This window comes from Stegastes partitus, unplaced genomic scaffold, assembly GCF_000690725.1.
Source record: "Stegastes partitus isolate 25-593 unplaced genomic scaffold, Stegastes_partitus-1.0.2 Scaffold1174, whole genome shotgun sequence".
Classification (NCBI taxonomy): domain Eukaryota; kingdom Metazoa; phylum Chordata; class Actinopteri; family Pomacentridae; genus Stegastes; species Stegastes partitus.
The window spans coordinates 176,983-184,930 of NW_007578905.1; the positions used below are offsets into that span (position 1 = coordinate 176,983).

General features: G+C 42.7%; 1 protein-coding gene across 1 annotated transcript in view; it reads left to right on the forward strand.

The window, feature by feature from the left end:
- LOC103368570 (uncharacterized) overlaps positions 1 to 7,948 on the forward strand; it is a gene marked incomplete at its 3' end in the record, with an annotated part of 91,528 nt that overhangs the window by 14,666 nt on the left and 68,914 nt on the right. The window lies entirely within an intron of this gene.

Genomic DNA, 7,948 nt, shown 5'->3' on the forward strand with positions numbered 1-7,948 from the left:
CTCTCTGTCCCTCTCCCTCTCTGCCCCTGTGCATCTTGGCTCTAATCAGGACAATCACCCTCAGCTACAACTTCGGACTCACCTGCACACTGTCACCACTGCTCCTATAAATACTCGGTTCATTCCACCACAAGCCGCCGGATCATAGACATTACATTTGCACGTTTCTGCCAGTCTCCACTTCGCCTCCCCCTGGATTTCCCTGAGCCTGTCTGCCCCCTCTGTTTTCCCTCCTTACCTGATCTGTGTCTGCTCCTGGGTTTCTGGAAACACCAGGGCTGATCACGGGAGTATTAACTCGTTCTTCCTTCTCATGCCGGCCACGGTAATGCCTCAGCATTGTGGAAGTGCTCCGGTTACAGTAAGACAGCACCTGGGAGCAAATCCTACATTTCACCTACAATAGAAATAAAAGTTAATCCATGTAAACTAATTAAAATATTCTTCAGAAAGAATTTGGAATAACCCGACAGAAGAATGATCAATAGTGGAAACGAGAACGGAATAATAATTTACCTCATTCTCTGTGATAAGATCAAAATGATCCCACACGGGAGAAAACTTCCTCTTCCTTGGTTGATCCATAGTTTTCGATGACAAGCCAAAAACCAATGCAAAGCAAACAACACAAACTATCTCCATCCAACAAAACCCACAAACGTGTCGATACATTTTCTGTTTATAAATACAATTTGGCGCGTTCACAACCAAACGACACAGGAACTGTATCGGTCACGTGGTTTTCCTTAAAGAGATACGCGCACCGACACGGGGCTTCGCCTTGTTTGCTCGGCGCATGCGCCGAGGTTTCAGTGTCGTCAGACCCATCACTAGAACTGTGGACCTCCACAAGTCTGGTTCATCCTTGGTAAGCTTGTGGAAGGAAACCCAAAGCATTTGACCCAAGCCATACAGCTTAAAGGCAATTCTATGAAATACTAAAGAAATGTATGTAAACTTCTGACTTTGAAGAAAGTAATTAAAAAAAAAAACAACTATACAGTCGTGAACTAAATTTGCATACACTTGTAAAGACCAGGTTTATCATGGCAGTCTTGAATTTCCAATGATGCCTACATCTTGGAAATTTTTTTTTACGACAGAATTATTAAAACGCATGCGTCTTTTATAGATTTATTACAGGCCTTTTGGAAATATGACAACATCTGATGGGTCAGAAATATACATAGAGTAATGCTGATATTTGGTGAAATGCCTCTTGGTCATTTCTACCCCAATGAGGCATTTTTGGCACACAAAAAGCTTCTGGTTGTATCTTTGACCATTGCTTTTGTGCAATTTAAGTAAAATTGCTGGCTTTCTGACACAGACTTGTTTTTTCAAAGGTAGAGATGGCAACCAAAAAACTTAACTCTCGCTTGATTTAGTCATTTCTTCACCATGTTTGATATGTGTTTGGGGTCATTGCCTTGTTGGAAGACCCAACTTTCTGGCTGATGACTTAGAAGAATATGGAGATAAACATCCTTCTTCATTATTACATTTTACTTGATGTAAAGCGTCAGTATCACTGGCAGCAAAACAGCCCCAGAGTATAATACTGCCACCGCCATGCTTGATGGTAGGTTTGGTGTTTTTCAGGGGTTGAGGCCCTCACCTTCTCTCCTCCAAACGTACTTCTAGTGATTGTGAACAAATAGCTAAACTTTTATTTCATATACTTGTATACAATGAAGAACAGACCTTGATTTTCTCAACGTATTTCATATTGTGACACATCAATTTAATGATAAAAAAACAAAGACGAAGACTGTGGAGACTTTAACACACTTGGGGATTGTTGTAGGGGGAAAAATGCAGCAGGTGGAACAAATGTAGAAATATGTCACATCTCTGGATGCTTTCATCAAGATGAAACATTTTGGGGATGTTCTGTCACACCAAATGTTCTGACTGTAACGAATGTTTGCAGGCGATGCAACACTAAGGGACGAACAGTCACTACAGAATTGTCATAAATACATAAATACTGATGTCAAAAATGTTTGTGGTATTGGTATTGTGCCAATACCAATACCACAAACATTTTTGACAATTCTTGGGAACATTGCAACAAATTCAGATAAATGTACACACATGGTATGTTCATTATATAACATCAAATCATTCCCTCTTTTCCTCAACAAGGTTTCTGTCAGTCCTGAATATTTGCACCATGTCAGTGATGTTAGTGACAATTATTGTGTCGTGTGATGTGAATGTTGTTGTGTTTGTGTGAAGGTGTGGCTCTGCTATGGATCAGTGTGAGGACAGAGAGGAGGGAGTCCCTCCCTCTAAAGCCACTCTGTGGGGGGAACATGAGAACCAGACCAAAGCTCAGAGGTCAGATGAACATCTCTAACTGTTAATTACTGTAAAATGTACTTGAACATCCAACAAGATCACACAGATGATGTACTCTTGGTCTCAAATGTTAATCACTTTTTGTTTTTTTTATCAGGACTCATCAGCAGGTGACTGACTCTCCTGAACCCAGCTGTGTTTCCATGAAGAGTGGCCACTCAATGGATCAACCTGTCGTCTTCAAAGACAAAAGCCATTCAACTGATGAAGAGTAAGAACACAATCCTGACAGACAGCAGTGGTGATTAGCTCCTGATTGCAACTGACAGACCAGGACCTCAGGGTGTTGGGGGATATAGAGCAACATGTCTGCTTCAGGGCAGCTCCAACTGCAGCCTCACGTCTTGGAGCCTGATATCACAGGACTGCTTCAGGGGGCTCATATATAGATATATACTCGTACACTGATGACTGTCACCTTAAATCAGTTTTGTGTGTTTATCAGCATCTATCAGACACCAGACTCTTCTGGACCAAGCTGTGTTTCCATGAAGAGTGAGCCCTCCATGTAGCGACCTACTGTCTTTAAAGAGAGACGTCATTCCATTAAGGAAATATGAAAACAGAATAAGCAAGAAAACGCATTGCTTTCTCAAACACAAGGATTTGATGAAAACACATCTCAGAGTCTATAACTTGTGAGAAAAAAAAAACTTCTAAATGCTCAGAGATTATGTGAATAGTGCTGATTATCTCGTAACAACACTAGAAGACGAGATTTGGATTTACTAAACTGTTAGCTCTGTAGTGAGCATGTTGGATATACAGCCAGTATATAGACCAGGAGACCTGTCCAGGGTGTCCCCTGCCTTCGCCCTAAGTCAGCTGGGATAGGCTCCAGCCCCCCATGACCCTAATGAGGATTAAGCGGTGTATAGATAATGGATGGATGGATATGGACCAGGAACCAGCTACAGGATGGTGGAGGATATAATGGAACATGTCTGATCCATGGAAACTCCACCTCCACACTAATATCTTGGAGCCTGATACGTCAGGGCCCCTTTAGAGGTCTAGTAGAGTTCAGGACTCTGAAGTTGTCTTGGTGGCACAAGAAGGACCAACAGTGTATTGGGCAGAGGGTCTTTATGTTAATCAGTATACATTCTACAAGTATATTATAGAGGTACATGCTCTATACTTGTGTATTGATGACTTTCTCTTAAGTTTTAAATGATCATTTTTGTGTTTCTATCAGGATCTATCAGACACCAGACTCTCCTGAACTCAGTGACGTTTCCGTGACGAGCGACTTCCCCATATATGAAAATGTTGTCTTCAGAGACAGACATTGTTCTTCTGATGAAAGGTAAGGCTTTCATACTCAAACAGAGGAATTTCTTTCACAAACACAGAGATATTATTAATTTTAAACGCTGACATCATAATTTCACTGAGTGAGCAGAAGGAGCTTCACTGATCTCACAAATGCTGGTGAGAGTTTAAACTGAGACATTTGTCTGTGTGAATACGGTTTACTCTACGCTGTAGGCTTTATGCACATGCCAACCTTCACATAAAGACATTTGTTTTGTTCAGAAACTGGTTGTATTGCACTCTGTGATGCTGGTGGACCAGTGTAGGCGCTAAAATGTGGAAAAAATGTGATTGATAATTCCGAGGGTACAGTATGTTTATTTCCCTCTTGGCTGTTTTGTTAATAATGTTGTTACTGTAAGCACAGTATTACAAACAACAACAAAAAATAACTTGTGCCAGCACCCTCCTGATATGTTTGACCCACTAGCCAGCCCTGGGCTTGGGGTTTGCAGAGCTGTAATTCAGTTTTTTTTGTTGTCTTATTATACCCCCACTAAAGTACAATGCTTTTCTGTTATGTTGTTTTTGTTCAGACATCCTTAAAAATTTGGGGTTTAAATAGTCTTGAATCATTTTACCTCTAACATCCGATTAGACTTTGTCATAAATACATTATCCACAGACAGGTTCATTGAGATAAAATACTTTCATTTAATATCCATTTTGGATGTGTTTCTATCAGGATCTACCAGCATCCACCAGACTCTCCTGAACCCAGCTGTGTTTCCATGAAGTGTGGCCACTCAATGGATCAACCTGTTGTCTTCAAAAACAAGAGCCAGTTCACTGATGAAGAGTAAGAACACAATCCTGACAGACAGCAGTGGTGATTAGCTCCTGATAGCATCCGACAGACCAGGACCTCAGGGTGTTGGGGGATATAGAGCAACATGTCTGCTTCAGGGCAGCTCCAACTGCAGCCTAACATCTTGGAGCCTGATATCACAGGACTGCTTCAGGGGGCTCATAGACACCAGACCTCAGAGACTGTTTTAGTGGCACAAGATGAACCATCATTGTATTGGGCATGGGGTGGTCATGTTCTGGCTCATCGGCCTACATGACAGCTGCCATGCCAAGAGCTGCCAATGTGCTTGCCTGCCATCGGGGGTAACTTTGCATTCAGAGTCTTGCCAAAGGATGCCTCTTCACGCAGGGGGACCAGGGATCAAACTGCCAATGTTAAAACAAGTGGACAAACCACTCTACCACCTGAGCCATAGCTGCCCATAGTGACAGAACTATCTTCTTCAACAGGGGCCTCACCGGTAGTCAATGTCCCCAGGGAAACAGGGAAACCCACATTCTGTGTAGATTACAAAAAGCCAAATACCAAGACTCACATTGATGCCTTTTCCAGCCCTACCATCCAGGAAATCACAAGGCCCATGGAAATGGTGTTTAGAGAACTTAAGGGATACACTTGCTTTGAGTACCTGGATGATATAAGCATCTAGTCCCACCCCTGGAGGCACCTTTACAAGGACATCCAAGCGATGATGGATGAGGTCAGACAGGCAGGCCTTACAGTAAATGTGAAGAAAAGTAAATTCTTCCGTACATCTTCAAAAAGGATTTCAGGTCGATCCTGAGAAAACTCAAGCTGTTCAAACTGTTCATCAACAGGAAGTCCCTTAAGAAATTTCTGGGCATGGCTGGATGGCACTGTCATTTTGTACCAAATTTCTCCGAAGTTGCAGAGCCTCTCAATGCCCTGAAAAGAAAGGCAGTTCAGTTCTGTTGGTCACCTGAATGCCAGACTGCCTTTGACACTTTGAAAAAGCATCTGGTGAATCCTCCTGTTTTGGGACATCCAAACATCAACTTTCCATTTTGATTGCTGCTAGTGAAGTAGGCCTTGGTGCTGTACTGGTTCAGCATGCAGGACTTGGGAATGAGAAAATCCTGGCTTGTGGTAGTTGTACTCTGAACGCAGCTGAAAAAACATTCAGCCAAAGAGCTGGAATGTCTGGCCATGTTATGGGCATTGGAAAAGTGACGCTTTTACCTGGAGGGAACCATCCCCTTGGTGAAGAGATTCTTTAATTGTTTATGGTATTTAGAACCAAAGAAGCTGAAGAAGAACCACTTAAAACCCATGTTTTTCTGAGAGTGGAGTGCTTTATGTCTATAGCTGATGACCAGCAAACATAAGTGTAGGACATCATTCTGATGGACTTTCTACCTCCAAAAATGCCACCTAAAGAAGACAGCCTCTACAGACCAGAAGGCCACTACAATCCAGCACTTACATACTAATTAATTTAAGTTCTTCCTTTAAAATGTTGTTAATAATGAATGTAGACTGTATTTTTATTTTCACCTTCTTTTCACCTTATTATGACAGTCAGCTTCTTTGTGTCTGCTTTCTCAACAGTGGACGTTCTACCCAGCAACACCAAACAGACCTGGACGCGATATTTCTGGTGTGTAAATGTAAAATTACAGGAACTGCTGCTCACTTCAACCATCACAAAATAAAAATTAAAGCACTTTTATCGAACTGACATGACAATGCTACTCACAATCACACATACATACCGATTGTTTGGAAGAAAAATTTAGAAAGGCTCTGATCTGACCAGTGTGAGCTTGGTGTTCTGCCCAGTGACAGTTTGACTCTTGGCGAGAAAGAGTCCAGGACTGAACAGCTGATTAGTGAACAAAATGCTGAGCCACCACCACCCAGCAGGCATTCAGTCTGACACACATTATTCAATTATCTATACACATACTTAATCCTGTGTAGGGTCATGGGGGGCTGGAGTCTATCCCAGCTGACTCCGGGTGAAGGCAGGGGACACCCTGGACAGGTCACCAGTCCATCACAGGGCCACATAGAGAGACAGACAACCAAGCACACTCACATTCACACCTATGGACAATTTAGAATCACTAATTAACCTCAGCATGTTTTTGGACTGTGGGAGGAAGCTGGAGAACCCGGAGAGAACCCACACAGACACAGGGAGAACATGCAAACTCCACTCAGAAAGACCCCAGGGAGCCCTTATTCAATGATGTCTTCTGTTTTTGTCAACACAAGTTTAAATGTTTTGTTCCAGCTGCTGGAGGAGAACATCATCAGTTTCGTGAAGAATGAGCTGAAGAAGATCCAGAAGGTTCTGAGTCCAGATTACCCAGAATGCTTAGAGAGTCAGGAGGAGGAGGAGGAGGTGTTGGAGGGTGAAGATGAAGATCAGAGGAGGAGCAGCAGAGACTCATTTCTGAAGATCACTCTGCACTTTCTGAGGAGAATGAAGCAGGAGGAGCTGGCTGACCGTCTGCAGAGCAGTAAGAGGATTTTAACAGCTTTAACATGACGGAGTGAACAAACAGAAACCACATAGGAGCTTTACATTTTCAAATTTGGACAAATTTAAGACAAATTTCAAACCAATTAATTAGTAGGAGTTACTGTGTATTCATGTCAGATGTGGGTATATCTCCTTGTAACAAGCATGACTCTGACGTGGACAACTCATCGAAGAATTGACCCTGACAAAGTACAGTCAGGTGTTTCTCATCAACATTCAAATTTCCTTTACCTTCTACAGAATTTTTAATTTGTGTTCACTTAGGAATCAGCTCCACTGTGTGCCAATGGGCACTGAAATCAACCCTGAAGAAGAAGTTCCAGTGTGTGTTTGAGGGGATCGCGAAAGCAAGAACCTCAGCCCTTCTGAATCAGATCTACACAGATCTCTACATCACAGAGGGAGGGACTGCATTGGTCAGTGATGAACATGAGGTGAGACGGATTGAAACAGCATCCAGAAAACCAGACAGAACAGAAACAACCATCAGACAAGGGGACATCTTTAAAGGCTCACTTGGAAGACATGAACCAATCAGAACAGTGATGACAAAGGGAGTGGCTGGCATTGGGAAAACTGTCTTAACACAGAAGTTCACTCTGGACTGGGCTGAAAGCAAAACCAACCAGGACATCCACTTCACATTTCCATTCACTTTCAGAGAGCTCAATGTGCTGAAAGAGAAAAAGTACAGTTTGGTGGAACTTGTTCATCACTTCTTCACTGAAACCAAAGAAGCAGGAATCTGCAGCTTTCAACACCTCCAGGTTCTGTTCATCTTTGACGGTCTGGATGAGTGTCGACTTCCTCTGGACTTCCACAACAATGAGATCCTGACTGATGTTACAGAGTCCACCTCAGTGGATGTGCTGCTGACAAACCTCATCAGGGGGAAACTGCTTCCCTCTGCTCGCCTCTGGATAACCACACGACCTGCAGCAGCCAAT